Source organism: Meriones unguiculatus (genome assembly GCF_030254825.1).
Source record: "Meriones unguiculatus strain TT.TT164.6M chromosome X unlocalized genomic scaffold, Bangor_MerUng_6.1 ChrX_unordered_Scaffold_30, whole genome shotgun sequence".
In the NCBI taxonomy this organism is placed as follows: Eukaryota; Metazoa; Chordata; class Mammalia; order Rodentia; family Muridae; genus Meriones; species Meriones unguiculatus.
This window is the reverse complement of record NW_026843706.1, coordinates 3,406,937-3,430,000: the sequence shown is the minus strand read 5'-3', so window position 1 is coordinate 3,430,000 and position 23,064 is coordinate 3,406,937. Positions and strand designations below refer to the sequence as shown.

Sequence of the window (23,064 nt, the reverse complement as noted above, 5' to 3'; positions counted from 1 at the left end):
GAGAGCCTTACCTGTTCCAGTTAGACCACAGAGATCCTCTGGATATATTACAGAAAGAGGATGTTCCAAGACTTCTCCCACACCCCAGTTTTTCTCTTCTCTACTTTGAAAGTAGATACAGCTTCAACTATTGTAGGAGCTCAGTTTTTCTTGGTCCTATTTGTTCACGGCTGGTACACAATCCCTCTCTATTTGGATATCATGCACATAGGAGATACTATACCCCAAAACGATGAGCTATGTTCTTTGTGGAGAAGAAAAATCCTATTTTTATTAATTTAAACCAAATAGTTATTCTGGCAAAATAATAAGGGAAATTAAAAAAAAAAACAAACCCACGGCTGGGATACAGAGTTAATAAAATGTAACTGATAAAAAAAAAAAAAACTCACAAACAGACATTTAAATGACTGCTTATCATCAAACCCACTATTCAAGGAAAAACTATGAAGGCAAATGCTGTGCCAGATACATTTTTTTTTTTTTTTGCTTCATTGACTTTAATGTTTATGTAAAATGGATAAGATCTGTGATCTAACTCATCGGATACAATCTAAATATTAAGAGCTGGGTAGGTGTGGTGGCACACACATATCTGTTATCCCAGCCCTCCGGAGGCTGTGGCATGAAAATCATGAGGCCAAGATCAACATGAAATGCACAGCCAGCTCCTGTCTCTAAAAAACCAAACCAAACCAAACCAAAGCAACCAACCAATCAACCACCACCAACAAAACAAGGAACAGACCAAACAGCAACAACAAAAAACAAACAAGGAGGAGAGAAGAAGGTATAACTCAATGATCAAATTCTTCCTTAAGATATGCAAGGGCCTGCATTCAAGAGCTATCATCAAAATGAACAAATGATAAGACAATCCAGCTAATTACAGAGGCATCCTTGAAGTCTGAGATACTACCTTTCCAGTTAATCCATGTTCAGATTCCTTTCTCACAGAAATAAATATTGCATTTCAGCAACACATTTTGGGGACACTTCATTACATGTCAGTAGTCTTCAGACTTAATGGATGTATTTTACATGAATAACACCCAGAGTTTTCAGGTCAGCAACCCCCTCCTTTTTTTCTTTTGAGACAGGATTTCTCTGTGTAGCCCTAGCTACACAGAGAAAGCTAGGGATCCACTTGTCTGAGAGATCCACTTGCCTTTGTCTCCTGTGTGCTGGCATTAAAGGCGAGCTCCACCATACCACCTGGCTTAAGGTTACACTCTTCTGCCTTCTTTAATTGCATGAAACAATGCATTGTTATCTCCTAGGAATACATTTTCCCATTGCACCAGTAGATTTTTTTTTTCCTCTTGGAAACCTGAAGACTGTAGTAAATTACATCCCAGATCACTGACACTTAAAATAGGATTCTCCACTAACTTCATCAGAACTGACCAGATGTCTTGAAACCTTAACTGGCTGATCACCAAGATAGTCACTGCCTTTGTTTTTCCAACTCTCTTACTGAAAACTTAAGGTTTGTTCATGGGATTTAATAGGGGCCAGCCCTTATTTAGCTACTTTAATATTGGCATCCTTTCTCCACCACAATTAATATCAAGGTTCTTTAGTAAGAAGGCTGGGGGCTGTTGAGAATAGGTGTCCTCAGTGAAGCCACCGATAAATTCAAACCTAGGTGAAATTAATTTGATCTTTTAGGATGCAGCAAAAATTTGGTAAGATTGAAGCGTAAACTACTAAAAGAAAATGACTTCCTCTTTAAAGACATGGTCCCCCTTCAGATTCTTCTTTTATAAGACTGGCCAACCACTGATCATATTGAGTGATTCCCAAATGTAGGGTTACTTACTTGAAGCAATAATATAATTTTTGAAATTTTATGATTCACATTTTCATTATAGAATAAAGGTTACTATGTTTAGTTTTACCAATAAAGTTTTATTGGAATATAGCCGTGTGTATTAGGTTTATTTTTTTCTATGGCTACAATGATGACACTGAATAAAGGTAATGAGACTACCTAGTCATAAAAGCTGGAGATTTCACCAACTGAGCCTATGTAGAGAAAAATCTGCCAATTTCTGGTATAGAAGGATTTAAAGATAAAAATTCTAGCCTGGTGTAGTATTGTATGCACAGAGATCATGCTGTTCAGAAGGCTGAGGTGGGAGGATCTCTTAATGGAACTCAAAAACATCCTGGCAACATAGCTAGATGAGCCCAATGGGTTCAAAATTAGCTTGGCAACACAGCCAGATATGCCCAATGGGCTCAAAACCACCCTGGCAACACAGCAGACCCTGCCTCAAAAACAAACACCTTCCCTAACAAAATAAAGAAACAAGTAAAACAAAAAACAAAACAAAACAAAACCCTTAAGAAACATCTTACTATTTTATCAAAACAGTAATTCTATAAGCTAAACAGAAGAACCAACAGATTCATGAGGGAATCAAGACCAAAGAGGCTTTCTGTAAGGCTATATGTACTATACTGCTAGTTTATACTTTCTCTAAATCTTCTTTGTAAAGGGACAAAGAGGGAAATCTTTTAAGCTACTGTCCAGTTTGTTATTTGTTTTCCTCAACAAAGTCTCACTAGGTAACTCAGCCCAGCCTCAAACTCATGATCCTCTTGTAATGGCCTCTCAAATCCTGGGATTACATGTTTATAGGATCCAGCCACTTCAACCAGCCCCTACGATAAAGCTAAAAACAAACAAAACAATAACAACAAAAACAAACAAAACAAAACAAAAAACCGAACAACCCACAAAGGTCTCCTAAGCATACCCATACAATATTTTCCTATTTTGATTTGGGTAACTAAAAGTCTATAGACTATCATCTAGTGTTGACACAGTGTGCTAGAATAAACACACTCATCTATTCTGTGGGTGTAAAATGGTGGTGTCTAGGCCATGTTTTGATTTATATGTGTTTAAATTTTCTTTAATGAAAATCTGAATTCTTTTTTTTTTTAAAGATTTATTTTTTATTTTTATGTATACAGCGTTCTGCTTGTATGTATACCTGCATGCCAGAAGAGGGCACCAGATCTCATTATAGATGGTTGTAAGCCACCATGTAGTTGCTGGGAATTGAACTCAGGATGTCTGGAAGAGCAACCCGTGCTCTTAACCTCTGAGCTACCTCTCCAGCCCCGAAAATCTGAATTCTTCAGGTTGGTTTTTCTTTCTTCTTTTTTGGCTGCTATTAAATAAAGGTTAAATGGTAGTGGGCACAGGGAAAGAACACACTAGGAAATGCTGGATTTTACATTCAAGACTCTTCTCAAAGAAATGTATAACCCTTATAGTAGAGCTTAAGTCTTTTATCCACTGTTTAAAAAAAAAAAAAAAAAGAGGCTTCTGATAGGAGAGGACCCCCTCCCCTTCTATCTGACCCTAGCCTATCAGGTCTCATCAAGGCTGCCTGCATTGTCTTCCTCTGTGGTCTGGTTAGACTGCTCCCCCCTGTGGGGGAGGTGATCAGAGAGCCAGCCACTGAGTTCATGTCAGAGACAGCCCCTGCTCCCCTTACTAGGGAAACCATTTGAAGACTGAGTCTATGGGCTACATCTGTGCAGTGGTTTTAAGTCCTCTCCATGCATGGTCTTTCATTGGGGTATTAGTCTCTGCAGGGGCCCCAGAGCCCAGTTTTTTTTGAGGGGGGGGGCTTCTGTTGATCTCCTTTTGAAGATCCTGTCCCCTCCAGGTCTTTCTATATCCACCTTCTTTCATAAAATTCTATCAGTGGACTAGGGGAGGGCCATATGGGGAGAAAAGGGAGTGAGGATGGGATTGGGAGGAGATGAGAGGGGGCCACAGCTGTGATACAAAGTAAAAAAATTATAATTAATAATAGTAAAAAATAAAAACAGAAAAAAAGAGGCTTCTATCAAGGAATTTTTATAAGTGCCTAGAGAAACTCAACATCCTTATTGGTGATGTTTAATATGCACATTTTTAGCTGCTAAGGAAGACTCCCTACATTGCTGTGCATTTTCACTCACATCATCTTTAACATATACATTTATTTATTTTTCTTCTTGTGGGATTGAGATTGAACATAGGACTTTCCATACTAGTTTAGCTATATCCCTAGCCCAAGGTAACTTTTCTGTGCTTAGTCCAATGTTAATTATAAACTGGATCTTATTGATTTGCAAATTGTTGCTATAAATTTAAAGCTGTGCCATATTTATGATTCAATGATAAAAACGAAAGCACTGTGTCTTATACTGTATAGTTCCTGATTAAGTCACAGAATTCTCTGAAGCCTAGGTTTGACCTTGCTAAATAGCCTATAGGCCTAATTTTGCAGATGGGAGCAGGGAGCTTCAGTAGAGATGCTAGTAGAGGGCAGGCAGAAGTTCATAAGCCATAATTCCCAAGAAGAGGTAAAAGTGTACTGAGGGGCATAACTGACTTCACACATGTATGCCACCACTTAGGTACTCTTTGCCCACTGGAAGGACCAGCTGTAAAATGGGCCTATTTAGATGTGTAAGAGAATGTGTTCATTATGGTTATAAATAGTAAAAGCATCACATCATCAAGTCTTATTTTTTTTCTGGTATGCATTTGAGTACACACGAGTCTCTGTGTGTGCACATGTGTACATGCATGCATGTGTGTTAGATATTATAAGACACTCCATTATACTGACCAATGGTGTCATTCTATTTCTATTTCCATCATCAGATGACCATATCCTTCACTGGCAACTATCCTGTGTTTTGGCTTTTCTGCTTACTTCTTCAGCAAATATTTAGTATTCTTACTGGGTATCATGTATGTTTGTCATAGGGAACAGAGGGAAACTAAAAAAGCAAGCTAATATGCCTGCTGCATTTCTCACAAGTTATCACTTTAACTGGAAACATCAATAGGTAGGTAAATATACCACACTTGAACACACAGAAGATTGAACTGTTGCTTCATTCAACAACTGTTTGCTGAGTGTCTATGTCTAGTATGTGCCAGTTATTGTTTTAAGTCCTGTGAAAACAAGAATGGACAAAAAAAGCACAAAAGGCCTGCCTTCAAGGGGCTTAATATCTGATGTTACTATAGACATGATGAAGACAAAGAGAAAAGTCCACAAGCCATCATATAAACATAGAGACATAGTCTTTGGAAGAAACACAATTCAGAAGACTGAGTTGCTTTTATTATCAATGAAATGCAGCCAATAAATCGTCACTCAGTTATTCTGAGCACAGATTTAAGTTATTTATATAATTTTAAAAGTCTAAATTCTGAAGAAACAAAGCAGGCTTTAAGTATACTGGTAATGCCACCCTCTAAATAGTCCATCTATTGGCCTTGAATTTTAAAATATGACTCGCTCCAAAATAAATCAAATACAACATATACAGCTGCCATCTGTCCTATAGCCATAGTAGACATCCTTTTCATTCACAAGCAAAGCCAGCAAAGGGGGGAGGGGACTTGAGATACAGAGAGGATAAATTCCACTTGTGCGATTAAAAAAAAAAGTAGAACAGTGAACCCAGTGGTTGAAAAGTGAAGATAAAAAGAAGAAAACAGTAATCTTGCTATAGAAACCAGAGAATTATGTTCCTGCTCTCCCCCTACCTTTTTTTTTTTTTTGCTTTCACACTGTACAAACTCTAGCACCCTGAACAACTCACTCTCCTGCTATTTCCAGCACTTTAAAGAAACTTTTCAACATTTCTGCTTGACACATTTTTTTCAACAGGGAGGTGAAGACAATAAGTAAACAGGTAGTGAAGGCCTATTTAGAGAGCTGGTCAGTCACGGTAATAATAAAGGGGAAAGCCACCACCCGAACAGAATATCTATCCTATGCGTGGCAGCCACAGATGGCACATGACCTCTGACAAACAGTTTTCAGAGTAATTTTAATGCTACTCTGGATTTAACTTGACTAACTGGTAGCAATTGAGCACATCTTTTTTTTTCTTTCTTTCTTTTTTTTTTGTGGCAGCAGTTATCTAAAATGCTACAATAACAGCATCAAAAGTAGAATGGTGGAAGATTGATTTTCCATTGTGCTGCTGAACTGGCATAATGCCCACTTTAAAAGCAATTCGCTGCTCATCACTGAAATCTGGCAGACACGACACTAAATGCCTTGAGGGAAAAAAAGGGACTTGAGAAGAGGGAACCCACTCCAACCACTATGCAGCGGGGAGGGGGGGAGAGTTCCACAGATGAGGAATCTGGGTGAGAAGAGAAAATTGCCAAATAAAAAGTTTATAGCATTGCATGCAGACTCCCAACAGGCTGTACTTAATTTGCTAGAAGATTCTGTCTACAGGTCTGCATTAGTAACAGCCGAACAAAACAAAAGCAAAATATATATGTATGTCTTCCTATTGTTCTGATGAAGCAAAAACCCAGTGAGTTCCATCAATCATATGTCAAACACATCTTCCCCATTTTATTTACCACCAAATATAATGAGTGTGATAATAAAACTCTTCTTTTTATATGGACATATACATTTTTTTCTCCTGCTAAATACAGGTAATGATTTAGGAAGCTTTCAAAATGTCTTTTTACTGTCAATAAAACTAATTCTATTCCTATTTTCATGTGGAAAAAAAGGCTTTACAAATGAAAATTCAAATTAAAATTCTGATTATAGTGTAGTGTGACAACACCTGTATTTATAATTTTACTGTCAGCTAGCTTGTAGTGTTTAACAATAGCTCGAAGTAGAAAAGTAATTGGAATTTGTCTGTAACATGCCAGATGACGGCATTGGGAACTTTGCTACACTACAGCAAATTCGGTTTGATGGCAAAATAACCTCACGGAGATTTCTACAACTCAAAGGTTGCTGGGGTATTTGTATCGATGTCTCTCAAGTATGGGACCGCTTCCTGGATTGGAGGATGATAAGAGTTTGTATTTGATGAGGAAACACTGCTCTGATCCTGACTCATGCTTCAGGCCCCATTCCTACCTTTTAGTCTCTCTCACAGCACAGATGCAATTTAGCTCCTAGATTTACTGAGAAAAACAAAGACCATGTAAATAAATAACATCAACAACATCCTGCTATTGTGGAATCAAAACCTGTGAGGCATTTTAACTCTAAAACCAACAGAAGCAGGTGGAATGGAGAGGGAAGCATCCTTGAGCATAGAAGAGCAAGAAGTGGGGAAGGCAAGGTGTTGACAATAGCAAAGGCTGATTACCTATCATCTGTTGAAGTCTGCGGAGCCAGGAATGCTAGATGTATATTGTAGTCATTGTTTTTTTTTTTTTTTTCCAGGAACCACTGATAAATAATATAGGTCCCCACACAGATGCCTAAGATTTGCTATTTATCAAAAGATCAAGAGAAAACTTACACAACCCACCAATAATTTTACTGAAGCAATATGGAGAAAAAATATTTAAAGCAGTGTTCTGCTGTCAACTTGAATCTTTCAAAACTTATAAACACACGCTAATCTTTACACACAACTTGCCTTACTCTAGTCTACAAGTGAAAAGCCCATCTTTTTCATTATCCTAAAGACAGAAAAAAAAAGAGCCACATACAAAAGAAAAGCAGAATGACAGTGATGTTTTAGTTTACACTAGATATGGCAACACACACAAACTGTCAAAACTATGGAATGAAAAAAAGCTGTTATCAAGCAACTGTCAAGAGAGTCCTCTGAGATTTGGAAATCTTGTGTTTATTGTAACTACTGCACATTACACAAAGAAAGAAACATCCCTTTCCTTGCTCTTGCTGCTAAATATCATGCAAGAGAACACAGGCTTCTCGCTTAGTATTTAGATTAATTTTTCTTCCCGGTGTAATCCTGTGCTTGGCAGAACTCCCCTCCTCCTAAGGTATCTACAGTGTGGTCAAGGTTCAGAGAGAAATTTGAAGTTCTATCAAAATTATTTCATTTCAAAACCATCACCACCTCATTTCATGTTGTTAACTGGTTGTCTATCTTGTAAGAGTGGAATCTCTTAACATCAAAATGCATAGTCTTCACCTGAATGATTTTCTGACTTAGTTCTACAAAGGAAAGTACAGAGTTGAAAAGGCACAGACACTTACAATAAAATGATTTTAATTTGAGACTCTCTTTCCATCTCCCTATTAATGGATATAACAGAGAAACCTGAATCCCTAAAGGGAAATTACCATCTAATAAGGGGAAGAAATGGAAAAATGCAGGGTCAAGATCTCTTCCCATAGTGCATGATATTAGTGGGGTGTAGCTCATTTTTCCCATTCCAAACTCAAGAGGCAAAATGTTCCGTGCAATCTCACCCGACTCTAAATTTTATTCCACTTGCTGAAGTGGCTTTTCACCTAAACAAAGGCAGCACCACTCCCACTACTCTTAATTCTTGTTCCAGGCCCCTGTGGCCCTGTTTAGGCAACTGTATGACAGGGCCTGGCTAATGGCAGTAGCACTCTTTAGGTGTTTTCATTTTTATTTTCCACATTTCCTTTACATGTAGGATGCACAGTTTGTAAACAATCAGACAGCAAAACCCTTACTGTAGTATAACTATCTGGCATATGGGTTAAGTCAAATCAAAATCAAGACACATTCTGGTTTTTTTTGTTTTTTTTTTTTGTTTTTTTTAAGTTGTCTGCAAAAGATGAGCTGACATATAGAACAAGAGTCATAATTTGGGGTCAAACATCCTACTAAATGTGCTTCTTGCCATTTTGCCAGCATGCTTCTTTGTATAGAGGTAAAAACTTCAGTATACTGATGGCGAGTGTGTCTTCTCAGTTATGTAGGAAAGAAGTCAACATGTTTTACGTGGCTCTCAGTTCAAAATAGATTATAATGGTTACTCAATACTTAGAACATACTTATTTTAGGTTTCAGTAACCTGGTATGACTCAGTCCAAAGAAAAATAGGTCAGTCAATTTTTAACCTATGGTAAAAATGGCACAACAACAATGTCAGTTTTATAAAAATTAAGGTGACTGCCTGATAAAGAAAATATGAGTTCTTCTAAAGCAGGTTAAGTCTTTTGTGGCTTTCAATAAGCAGTAAATTTTATTAATATTATTAATAAAGGAAAATACTGACATGCTTTGTCCCTTGCATTTCTTACTATCTTATTTTATATGACCAATTTACATTCATTCCGTGCAATGAAAATCATGTTGCTGCAATTACCTCAATATCAACCAGACAACTGTATTTTGGGGATCACTTTGAGCTATTTTCAAAATTTACAAACTACTACTATTATGTCTATTGTAGCTAAGTTTAAAATGTGCTCTAAAACCAGACTGGGCTCAAATCCTAACTCTGCCATGAATTTGCTGGGTGGCCTTGGGTAGTCTTCTTCACAACTCTGTACCTCCAGTTCTTCATGTATATCACAGGAACAACAACATTGACTTTCTAGAATTGCTTAAAGTTAAAGAAGGTAAAACACAGACCATACATAGAATAGTCTATACTGTTTCATAAATTGTAACTATTATTATAAGTATACTCATTATTTTACAGTTTGAATCATGAGTCTCAACTAGAATCTAATGAAAAAGGAAAAAAAGGTACAAATCCCATCAGATTTGACTTGGGAGGAATATGTCAACAAAGACCCCTGTAAGTCTTCCATAGAAATATTTTGAGGTCTTTGGATTTCATGAATGATAATATAAATAGCCCACACTAAAAAGTCTCTAATTTCTGTTCGGAGGTAGCATACTGAAAACATATACTTAGCTCTGCAAATACCTACACCTTCACTAAGATTATAGTAAGGAGACTTTTTTTTTTTTGAATCAGGGTTTTTCTGTGTAGCCTTGGCTGTCCTCGACTTGATTTGTAGACCAGACTGGCCTCAAACTCACAGAGATCTGTCTGCCTCAGCCTCCTGGTGTGCTTGGATTAAAGGCATGTACTACCATGCCCTGCTTAGTAAGGATTTTTTTAAAGGCATAATAAACTCCAAAGAAAAGTGGGAATACAAACAGCAAAAGCCAGTAGAAGGATGCATGGCAACTTACGTAGTGAACCTCACCAGAATTCTAAGCTTGCAGAAGAGGGAACTTGTGGGCTTGGCTTAGCCCACAAATTTCTAGGGCGGAGTGATGAAGATTGGTTATAAACATGATGAAAGCCAGACCTTGGATGTTCATTTCCACACTGTGCTGAGGTAAAGCCTAGCAAGTACGGGTATTGCTAGCTGTTGGTATTTGTAGATACTTTTTCAGGATGGACTGAAGCCTTTCCTATAAAACATGAGACTGCTCAAGTGGCAGTAAGAAACTTCTGGAAGACATCCTTCACAGGTATGGTTTTCCACAGATGATAGGGTCAGACAATGGACTAGTATTTGTATCCAAGGCAAGTCAGAATTTGGCCACAGTTCTGGGGATTGATTGGAAATTGCACTGTGCTTATAGACCTCAGAGTTCAGGACAGGTATAAAGAATGAATAAGACTCTAAAAGAGAGCTTAACTAAATTGACCTTAGAGACTGCTGATAACTGGGTGACTCTCCTTCCCTTTGCACTTTATCAGGTGTGCAATTGCCCTTATCAGATGGGACTCATTCCTTCTGAGATCATGTTTGGCAATCTTTTTTATGCCCAGTTTGTGAGATCCCCAAAGACCACCAGGAATTGACTCCACTGCAAAACACATGAGGGTTTATTTAATATAAGCTTGAGCCCGGGTAGCAAAACTTCCTGTGGAAGCAGGAGAGGAATGTGCCGGGGCTGTCTAGGGCAACAAGGTTTATAAAGGGAAAAACCACAAGCAGAGAGTTACATGCTTTGGAGTTACATGATTGGGTAAGGGAAATTGACTTTTGAAATGATTAGTTTACTTTAGGCGCCAAGACCATAAACAGTTCTGGACTGGACATCTGGGCCTGCTTCCTAGCAACTCTATCTCCAGTGGGCAGGAAAAGAATGCAGTAAGGCTAATTCCTCCCCTGTAGGTGGTTGCATATGTCTCCACCTGGCTGGCCTTTGTTCAGGCTTGTGCTTTACACTTTAAACGAATACTCCCCCGCCCCCCAAACACCTAATTTTTAATTCTTTGGTCTCTCACCTTCCACCAATTATTCCAAACCTTCAGGCCCTGGTAATCGCTAAATTTGAGGAAAGAGGCCTACTGGACTATCTTCAGGAAGTCCAATGGTCCCACAAGCATGTCTGGCCTAAACTGCATGCTTTTTATGAGACAGATCCTCCCCCAGAATCTTAATGGTACTGGGCTGGTGATGGGTTCTTTTTCAAGAGGTATTGGCAAGGGTCCCTGGAGCCTCAGTGGACCCACATTGTGTTGCTAGCCACCCCCACAGCCTTGAAGATGGACAGAATGGCATCTTGGGTTCATTACACTTACACCTGGCCTGCTAACCTGTTTGTTGTTAAAGAAGAATACATGGCCCTGGCTACAGGATGGAAGGTCATGAAGGACCCCAAAAATCCACTCAAGTTAAAGCTCAAACAATCCAGAGCCTATTGACTTGTTTCCCCTGGAAGTCTCCCCTGCCTCACTGTCAAGTCCCCAACCTTTGGGCCTTGCATTTTAAATCTCTTGGTAGCTTTTATGAAGGAACACTTGGTAGCGATATAGTTAATGGTACTCAGATACCATTATGGAAGGGTAAATCTGGAAGACCCATGATTGGACCTTCAAATGACCACAAGAAGAGGGGAATGAGAAGACCAGGCCTAACACTCTGCACCCACCCCATCAACAGTCCCAGGAACTAGGCAATAGGTCACCAATACCAGGAACAAGACAATAAATCTCCCTACCTAAGGAACAGCCTGAGGACAACTACAAGAATAGGAAGGTATCTTATCTCAGGGTGGGGCATCAGTATTGGGCAGCCCACTGACCTTGTAGTAGAATATTCATGGCACAGAAATACCTAACATTCCTAAGGTCTCTAGACAGCTCATTCAATGTTAGTTATGTTAGTTAGCCAATCACTTTGTAAGAAGCTTGCCCTTGCTGAATGTCACTCTATTGTGTAACTGCTAAGCTGTAACTTCCCAACCTTGCTGTAACCCTAAATAAAACCCTTCTCCTCATGAGCCATGTTGTGTTGGCCTGAGCTCAAGCTTTTAATAAAGACCCTACTGCATTTGCATAGGAATTAGCTCCTTGGTGGTTTTTGGGGTCCATGAGACTTAAGCATAACAACTGAATATCTTATTTTACCTTTGGTTAATTTAATTTCTACATAGTAAAGTACAGTTTACCTAGAGTAAATACAGAGAACTGGACATTTTATATCAGCAAGATAGTTAATAAACTGCTATGGTCTGGATCTAAAACTCATATTTAAACTTGCTTCTTAATGGTGTTGAGAGATGGTGGGATAGTTAAGAGGTGTTTGTGTTGTGAAGGTAATGTGCTCATTCCACTGTTGCAGGACAGGGTTATCATTGTTGGGGAACTTGATTGCAATAAGGGCAGTGCTCTAGTTTGCTTTTCTCTTGCTGTAATAAACAAAAAGCAACTTTGGGAAGGAAGGGATTTATTTGGCTTTTACTTCCAGGTCACAGTTTGTCATAGAGGGAAGTCAGGGCAGGAACTCAAGAAGGAACTGAAGTAGTAACAGTAGTGGAACACTGTTTACAGGCTTTTCTCTTATAAAGCTCTGGGTCACCTGCCCAGGATAAATGTAGTGTCTACATTTATCAACAATCAAGAATTCTCATAGACAGGGCCACAAGCCAGTCTGATCTGGACAATCCCATGACACTCTGGGTCATATCAATTTGACAATAAAAACAAATCAGCACAGATACTCTTCATGTTCCCTTTTCTGGATGTAACTGCTCACCCTTCTGCCTTTTCGCTGTATCTTGACCCAGTTGGAGGTCTCCACTAAAAGCCAACCAGATGTTGGTCATGGTCTTGCGCTTCCACTATTCTTTATCAATCACTTAGCCTTAGGCATTCATTTAACAGAAAATGTATTAAGAAAGTTAAGCAAGTGTGGTGGTGGTACATATCTTTAACTCAGCACTCAAAAACAAAGCAAAACACCAAAATAAACAAACAAACCTACCCAGAAAACCACTTTAAAAAGAGCAATAAAAGATTACTGTCATTTTTTTTAAAGATATTTTTTGTTGTTTTTTTCCCTTTGGTTTTTGGGGAAGGGTCTCACTGTGTACTCATGGCTGGCCTGTAACTTACTATCAATAGCAGAGTGGCTTGGACCTCACATAGTTCTCCCTGCCTCTGCCCCTTAAGAGAGCTGGGATTGAAGTTGTGTACTACCATACCTGACCAATTTTTAAAAAGGTTACTAGAATGGTATGTTGTAGTGGGTATTCTTGATTACATCTGAAATGAACTACAATACAGAAATGTAGGGTACAGCTATGAAAAGATTTTTGCTTGGGTAAATCCACTTGTAGTCTGGACCTTTGAGGTAGGAAGACATACACCTTTGATCCAGATCTTGAGGCAGATTTAAATTTGGGCAATACCTTCTGCTGGAAACCTATATAACAGTGGTTCTCAACCTTTCTAATGCTGCGACCCTTTGATACAGTTTTACTGTTATGGTGAACCCAACTATAAAACTACTTACATTCATACTTCATAACTCTAATTTTGCTACTGCTATGAATTGTAATATAAATATCTGGTATGCAGGAAATCTGATATGTGACCCCAGTGAAAGGGCTGTTTGACCCTCAAGGGGTCTTGTCCCAGACATTGAGAACCAATACAATATAAAAAGGACTTGGAAGAAGTTAAGTTTTGGGGCTGGAGAGAGGTTAAGAGCACTGGTTGCTCTTCTAGAGCTCTTGAGTTCAAATCCTAGCAACTACATGGCAGCTTACGACCATCTATAATGAGATCTAGTACCCTCCTCTGGAATGCAGACACACATGCAGGCAGAATATTGTATGTATAAAAAATTTAATTAAAATAAAAAGAAGTTAAATTTTTGTTCTTCACCTGCTTGCTTTTGCCTGACTAGCACATACATTCCTTCACTGGCATTGAGCCTACGTCTCTGGGATTCCATCAAATACTGATGACAACTGAGACATCCAGCCTTGTTGACTGAGATTCTTTTAACTTTCCATTCTCAGGCAGAGAAGAGAAAACTGGACATCTATGCTAAGCAGCTCCAATGGGATGCCTGGGGTAGTCCATAGTAAAAGGGTTCTATGTAACTCATCCCAAGTACAGCCAGTATTGTACAAGTCAATAATACATTTCCTGGGAAGAGCTGTTACTATCAACCCTTCATGGTGTGGTCCAACTGCCTTTGAATGTATATATGCAGTCTTAGAAAAGTAAACTTGAGTGAGACATAAACAGCGAAATCACTACAGTCATTTAATGGTCAGCATACAAGTTGTTCCTTAGGTATCTATGTACAATGAGGCTAGACTAGCAAGCCAAGGAAAGGTGTATGAGAGTTGGGGTGGAGGATGGCCATTAGTCTGTTCTATATGCTTTACTATTGTTTGGTTCTTCTGTCACAAACATACAGTGATATGGTATTTGTACCTAAAACAGTCTAAAACATCTGATTTTTTAAAATGAAAATAAACACCTCTCATTCTGTTTTTAGGGAGCTGGGACATATCATTCATTGTTGCCTCAGATTCACTCCATTAGAGCTAATCTCATTGAAAACAAAACTAAAAAAGGCCACTCCATTAATCATGACATTTAGAGTACAAGGAAAGGAGCCACCTTGCTTATTTTCTGGAATACAAAAATTCAACACCAAAATGTTATTAAACAGAGTTAGTATTATCAGTAAAAAATATGCTCTATTTCATACTATTTATGGAGCCCTATCCTTTTCTTTCTTACCAATTACATTCCCTATCATTTCCAAAATATACAAACTGTTTTCAATCAACAGATTTCCTTATTACAGTGTGCAGCATGCTTGTTACTGCCTCTTTTCTATATTGAATCCTTGATTGGACAAGCATTTTGAATTTAACACGGACTATGATTGCACATATCAAACAAATTAAGGCTGTCAGTCTCTTTTTGGAGACCATCCTTTATACATGCTACCACTGAAGAGCACCCAAAGTGTATCTGCTTAGAAAAAATGGGGTCGGAGTGAAGAAATGACTGCCATTGGACTTTGCCATATTATCTAGCTGCTCTTATGAACATATACTGAGGTTACTACTGTCCTTGTAAAACGCAGTTTAGAACTCTGATGTTAAAATTGTGTATGTAGTATTTTACAGCATTAAAAATTCTTCATACTTACAAAAAAAGAAGAAATGATATAACCAAAATAGAGAGGTGTGTGTGTGTGTGTGTGTGTGTGTGTGTGTGTGTGTGTGTGTGTGTGTGTTTTGGAGACTGGGTAGCCTTGGCTATCCTGGACTTGCTTTGTAAACCAGATTGGCCTCAAACTCACAGATATACCTGCCTCTGCCTTCCTAAGTGCACCACCATGCCCTGGTCAGCCTAGAGTTCTTTAATAACTTGTTTTAGAATAAGAGATATAGTATTGGTGGCACTGGAATTTTCTTAACCGTCCTCCTGCCTATGAAATGAGAAATAGATGCACAGAATTTATGTAATGAGAAACTTGAAGAGACTTCCTAGCAATTGTTAGTAGAAATAATCTATACTTTATTACCAGTCTTGGGTCACACACATGGTTTAAAATTCAATCAACTGAATCAGAGTGTTTTTAAGGGCTGGAGAAATGGGTCAGCAGTTAGGAACATATGCTACCCTTGTGAAGGATCTGAGCTCTGTTCCTAGCACTCATGCTGAGTGGCTCACAACTGTCCATAACTTTAGAAAATCTGAAGCCTCTGGCCACTACAGGTAACTGAACTAATAATATGCTCACGGCGTGCGCGCACACAAACACACACACACACACACACACACACACACACACACATACACACACAACACGCACACAGGAGATATAGACAGACACATCTAAAAATAATAAAAATAAATCTCAAAAAATTGTAAAGATTTTTTTAAAAAATTGAAGATGTAATTTGTGATTTCTAGTATTAAAATAACTACGAGAAATAAAATTCTCCATAATAATAAATACTAGAATATTATCGAAATTACTTAAACCTCAATTAGGTATTATAAAGCTATGGTTCTGCTAGCTTCTAAGCTACCTGAGACTGAGAAGCTTTCCTTAGTCTCTTCATTTTTAAAGAAAAAAAGTATTAGGAACTTCTTTTATTGAGACAGGGTCTCATTTATCCTACGCTGTCCTCAAATTTATTATGTATTTGAGGATGACCTTCTGATCCTCTTGCCTCTACCTCCAGAATACTAGAATTACAGATGTGTGTCACCAGTTACTAGAGATAGATCTCAGGGCTTTTTACAAGTGAGGCAAACATTACACCATGCTGAGTGATGTCTTCAGCCTTGAACTAAGACTTCTTAAAGAAAGGATTGCACGCACATTCAACTTTAGAAACAAAAACAAAAAATATAGAACACAAAGAAGAAAAGAAAACTTTCCTGGAATTAGGAAAATTAATTTTTAGAACAAACAATTAGAGTAATTCTGTATTTTTTTAAATACAGAAGTGTGGTCATATGATCATTTTATATTTTCCTCACAAACTGTGAAACGCATGCACATTATTTTGAATAAGATAGTCAACAGAGAGCTACATGAAAAGAAACAGATATATGAAAACATATAAGGAATTCAATGAGGAGGTGAGTATGTAATTGTGCTTGGAGGGCCGGAGAAGGGTTCTACAGAAGGAGACACATTTGAGCTAGAGGTGTGTTGACGAGAGACAGAGTATGAAAAAAAAATTAGAAGTTTAAGTTAGGAAGAAAACATACCCTCTATTGGACCAAGCTTGTCTTGTTATCAGCATGTCAATATTTACTAGTAAATACAGGTTTTTATTGTTGTATACAAGTCTAGTATATATAGAACCTATAGATCCCAGAGGGTTTAATATTTACTCAGATTGGTCAAATATTCCACTGAGTATTTTAAGGTGGTGAATCCTTTCTTCTAGGATCACCACATTACAAAGGGAATAACAAGGTTTATCTAACTACTGAAATCTAGTCACTGACACTGTGGAGATGATTTTGTGTCAGTGACTGTGGGGTATACATTTGGTACAGATAGCTTAACTACATAGAACTTTAAAGTAGGAACATTTGCTGCTTTCCTTATGTGAATGTCAATGGAGCTCTGTATTTGAATAGCAATAATGCCTGATAATATTACTCTCAGGAGTTGAGACAGAATGGGTAGGGACTGTAGTCATGACACATAGTAGGTTCTTGACTAAGGACAGATACAAACATTATGTGCTTTCTTTGATACATAGACTGCCAATGAACTTGAGGCTTGAAGTTCTTTTTCTTGGGATCTGTGAGGAACTACCCAGAATAACACTAAATAAATATGACTGTCATAAAACATTTTTAAAAATCACAGTATTTATTAATATTATCCATAAATTGAAGTTAGAGGTTTTATAATGCCGTCTTGTAAAGACCTAAGGATTTATTTGGTGTCAATCACATAATTTGGGAACTTCTTATGTGTCTACTATATGCAAAACAAAATACTAAAGGCATATATGTACCAGTATGATATCTATATAATTCCCCAAGTCTAGGATTTATATAAGAAAATGAGAATTCAGGTAAAAAAGTTACTGTAGTTGTTTGTTCTAAAATTTATCTGGACTTCATGAACTACAACTGACAATAAACCCTACAGGATACTGAGTTCTTTATATATAGTGAACACATAGGAAGGGATATGTAACTTTCACTTAGGTATGGACTTTTAAGACAGTTATTAGCTGGAGATCTATGAGCTGCTGGATCTTTGGAAGAATCTAAAAGGTAGAAGGTGTGTCCATCTGTTTAAGATGGTTTGATGCACAAACAATTTTCAATGCCTTTGAATAGGTGCTGCACTCTCTACTTTGCCACCAATCAGCATTTCTGGTGACCCCATACCCTGATATCCTGACTCTCAGATATCCTGATTCTCAGAAGGGGTTCGCTTTACAGGACACCCCCCTCCTTGTTAAATAGTTATTTTAGAACAAGATTTAATCAGCACCTAGGGAATACTCTAAGAGCCATACAAACACCTTCAAATACCAAGTCTTTCAAGTCATGAAGGCTTTAATAATGTAGACATACCTTCCTTGTTGCAAGGAGTTATTAGTTCTGGTGGATAATAAGATGCAATGCATTTCTGAGTAGTTAAAGAAGGAACTTTCCCCAACACAGTACAATGTAGCACATAACTCCCTTTTTGTCTTTAAGGAATTAAAAAAAAAAAAAAAAAGACTTGTAAGATGTCAAGTAACAGCTCTTTATTTTTATAGAAATGCCATTATATATAAAATAAATTATGTTTGGGACTTAACTATGTATGTAAATTAATCTTATTTTGTTTACATACTATGAAAGGTCAAACATTACTGAACATTACCATGTTAATTATTTTATACTACAGAATGATTTTGAAGAATGGTTAAAAAAATAATTTTTATCCCTATTTTAAGGTTTGGAATCTTGCAAATTAGTACTATTCATTGGTTAACAGAGACACTACGATTGGAACTCAGGTGTTAATCCCTAACACCATAAAATGGTTATTAAGTGTAACCCCTGAAAGAGGGGTCTGAGGGAAATGAGACACCCATTTAAGGGGATCATTTACAACTCCATGTGATCTGGTCAGAAGCAGATATGGGGCAACTTAGCTCTTTCCGTATCTAGCTTCTTGGCATATTAATGTGCCACTGCATGCTGAAAGTTAATTCTCCCTCACTCCTCCTTATGCTGGGACCTTTCTCATGCTGGAACACTCTCTATCACTGAGCTACATCCTTAGTCCTCAAGTTTTATTTATTTATTATTATTATTTTATTTCATCTGTATAGTTTACCTGCACTTATGTACTTGTACTACATACATGCTTAGTGACCACAGAGGACAGAAGAAGTTTCCCCTGGCACTGAAGTTGCAGACGGTTGTGAACTACCATGTGGGTGCTGGGAATATTGTTCTACATAAACCAAATTAAAACTATTAATACATACACAGAAACATAATCCTCTTAAAGACTTTAAAAATAATTTTTATTCATTTCATAGGAAGCATTAAAGTTTTGAACAGAGAAACAGTCTACATTAGTAAAAAGTACAAGGGCTATGAACTCACAGCATATTACGGACAAAGATGGAAGAGTGAAGAACTAAATGTGTTATTCACTAGGTAAGGCTAACCTATTCCTCTGCTAGTACAGTACTATTTCCACACTTTGGATTTCACAAGGCTAAATGAAATCGATGTAAAGTTTACTATATGCTTTGTATGTAGATTACTATATGCTTTGCTAATAGTAAGCACTCAATAAAATATATGTTATGGTTATTACTCACCACTTACTTATTCAGAATAAAGCCTTAAGCTGTTTTTGGTTATCAAAAGAAATGTGTCCAAGTTAATATGAACTGCCCAATGGTATTTGTAATCATAATCATTATTGTGCTATATTGTAATTAGAAAGAAACGGTAAACTGTTCGTATAACTGATTGTAATGGTATACAGTTAATTTTTAAAATATTTTTCTTTCTTTGTTATTGATCTAGTACATATTATTATTACCAAGTGCTTTTCATTTACTGGTTGTGTGATTTTGATTATATCACTTATCCTCTGCTTTTCCTCTTTGTGAAATAGTACTAAGACCCATTTCATCATTGAGGTTAAACAGTAAAATACAGCAAAGAACAAAATGTAATATATGTAAAGATACAGCAAAAACGTAAAGATAACACACAGAGACATAACAAAATGCCTGACATATAACAGATCACTAAATGATAGCTGTCAGTGAGAAATTACACTATATTTGTTGTGACAAATATAATTTTCCCCTATGAAACCTCTTGGTCATGTTCTCAAAACTTTAACTCTAGGAACAAAGTAGATCCTTTAGTATGGTTTCCAACTGCTATTGCACGCTGAGATTAAACTTTATTTATATCTGTGTCCTACCACAGATAGTCAGATAAAACCAGCTAGACATTGGGTTTTCTTCTAAAGGTCTCAGGTAAGGGTTTATTGGGCATTTGAGACTGCACATAGGTAAAACCCAGTGATGGTCAGGAGAGAGGAAGTACCCAAAGGGTTAAGAAGTCAAATGTGTTTTTAGGACTGGCTTTAAGGACAGTTTTGTGTGTGGGATTATACAGTCAAGAGGAAAGTACCTCTACTGCAATATAATCCACTGCCTTCATGTTCATGGCCAACACTCCTACAGCATAAACCAGTGCAAGTTAAGTTTCACAATACATAAAACCTTGGAAAGAGTAATATAATTACTATAATTACATTACAAATAAAATCTTTTCATTTGTTGCAAGGTTTACACTTATTTTGGGTTTAGGACTAAGGTAGACAGAGGTGGGGCTCTGGTTACGTGAGTGAAGCCATTCAAACAAGATGAGGAAAAAAAAGAAACTAAAGTGAGTAAATCAAAGACTAAAATCCCCAGGTATTTTTGTTGGTTTATTGGCTTATTTGCTTTAATAAATACAAAAAAAAAAAATAGATGACAAAATCTCACTATGTAACTGAGCCTGGCCTTCAACTCACTCTTTTCCTGCCCCAGCCTCTCAAGTGCTAGGATTACAGATCTGAGTCTGAGTTAGGAGTCCTGCAGTGAGAGAAAGGAGTTACATGAAAGTCCAAGTTTATGGAAGTCTGTCACAAGTTACAGAAGGATAGGTTAGGCAAAACTTTCTATCAAACACATTCTCTCTATGGGCACAGTGCAGTACAGCAGTGCTCTAAACAACCAAACCAAACAAACCAACACACCTTAACGCTGGGGCTGAAGAGATGGCTCAATAGCTGAAAGGACTAGCTGCTCTCACCGGGGATGTGGGTTGTGTTCTTAGCACCCACACAGTGGCTCATGAATAGCTGTAAATCCAGTTCCGGGGGATTAAACGCCCTCGATAACGCTTACATACTTGTAGGCAAACACACAAAGTTAAAAAATTTAAATGTCAAAACCCACAACATTTTAAGGTTGCGGGGGAAAAAAAATAAAGCAATGTATTAATAGGAAAACCAAGCTTCAGACTCGGGGCCCGCATGAGAGCCCAAATGAAATTGTATTTCAGTATCTTATTAAAATGTACTGGTTCTGGCATAAAATTAGCAGCTTATTCCTTGGCAAACCTGTAAGTTTGTGGGACATCAAAGACACTTACTGACAGACAAAGAGGATTCCAGAAATTACAAACATTGTTATAGGATACAGTTATTCAGCTATGTAATTATCATTATCATTATTTATTTCTTATTATTTCAGAACTTACTTTTAGAGGGAAGTATTTTATTCAATATCCTTTTGTTCATGTCCCTTCCCCCAAAGAATAATGTGATAAACGTTAGTCTTTCAGAGTAGCAGCGTCTTATCTGATCTTTCTGACATGACATGGTCAGTACTCAAGTTCCTTTCCTACGTGGTTTGTTCACACATTGAGTCAACTAATATATAATACATGGTCCAGCAGATAATACTGTTTTGTTTTGTTTTGTTTTTGGGGGGGCGCGGTGGCAGATAGCTATAATCTCAGTATGCAGGATTATGAGTGATAGGCTAACCTAGGCTACATAGCAAGGCATTTATTTAAATACTCTTTGAGCATGTAATAAATATATGAATAATAATAAGGAATATTACATTTATAACACATAATTTGAACTAGCCACACTTCAAGTGTTCAACAAGCTCAGATAGCTACTGCAAAAGATGTGAAGTCTATTAAGTTTGTGTAGCATTCCTGTTGAGAGAACTGTATAACCTATGGCTGCAACACACAAAAAATAGGGAGAAAGCTGTAGGTGCACCAGAGACTCTGATGTAGAACCAGCTCACAATTCTTAGAGACTAGATTTGGAGGGAGTGGTAGAGAAGGAACTGTCATATGACTTCCGGTCTGGGTGACAGGATAGGAGATGAATGCTAAGAAAGGAAAAACAAAAGAAATAGCTGCTCTCCAAAGTAAAATGACTGGTTTGGGAAATGTTGCCTGAGACTTGTTTGTGGACTATCTAAGTGAAATATTAAGGAACTTATTAAATTATGAAGTCTGAGAGTATGGATGGTCTCAAAGAAGACTGCACCAAGAGAATCAGATAGCATTGGAGTTTTTTGCATTGAAAAAACCAACACAGCCACAACAAACACCACAAAGGGCATTTCAATGCATTTCCTGTTGGCCTTAAAAAACAAAACAACAACAACAACAAAAAAAAAAAACTGATGTGTGCTGTGTAGAGATGGTTCAGTGGTTGACTGAATTTCCTGTTTTTCCAAAGGACCAGCGTTCAGTTCTTGGCATGAAGAAGTCACTGAGAGCAGATGAAGCTTGGTGCTGTGAGAGGCCAGAAAAGGTCACCTGAAAAGGTGCAGACTAAGTTGCAGTCAAGAACCCAGTACTGAACAAGAACCCAGTCAGAGCAAGAAGTTGAGGCTTGGCACCATCTGGCAGGGCCAGAGTCCCTGAAGAGAGCCCAGAAGAAGCTACTGCTGAAGGTGAAGCTCATTTGAAACAGAAATTAGCATTTCTGGAGACGCTAGTGTTATGGAATGACTATGAAGGACAGCAGATATGGAGAGGAGCTGGCCTGAGTCTACGGGACAAATTGTGTGCTATGAAAGGCAGATCCAGAGACTGTCCAAGCTCTTTGGGGACTAGAAGATTTTGGATACCTCCCAGATGATTTACATGGGAGTTTGGTTTGGATTTCTTCAGATCATGCCTGTGCCCCGGGTTCTTCCTTCTTAAAATAAGAAAGTGTTTAACCTTTTTTTTTTTTTTTTTTTTTTTTAAAACAGGAACCCAGTCATGACACTTTGGCTATCTTTTTTGTTTGGTTTGGTTTTTTGAGACAGGGTTCAGGGTTTCTCTGCACAGCCCTAGCTGTCTTAGAATCCACTCTGTAGACCAGGTTGGCCTTGAACTTAGAGATCTGCCTGGATGTTGGTTATCTTAAAAACATTGAACTTTTAAAGTGTCTGATTTTGTTTTGTTTCGTTTTTGGAGACAGGGTTTCTCTGTGTAGCCTT

General features: G+C 37.7%; 1 protein-coding gene across 1 annotated transcript in view; it reads right to left on the bottom strand.

The window, feature by feature from the left end:
• Pola1 (DNA polymerase alpha 1, catalytic subunit) overlaps nt 1–23,064 on the bottom strand; it is a 299,642-nt gene that overhangs the window by 8,317 nt on the left and 268,261 nt on the right. The window lies entirely within an intron of this gene.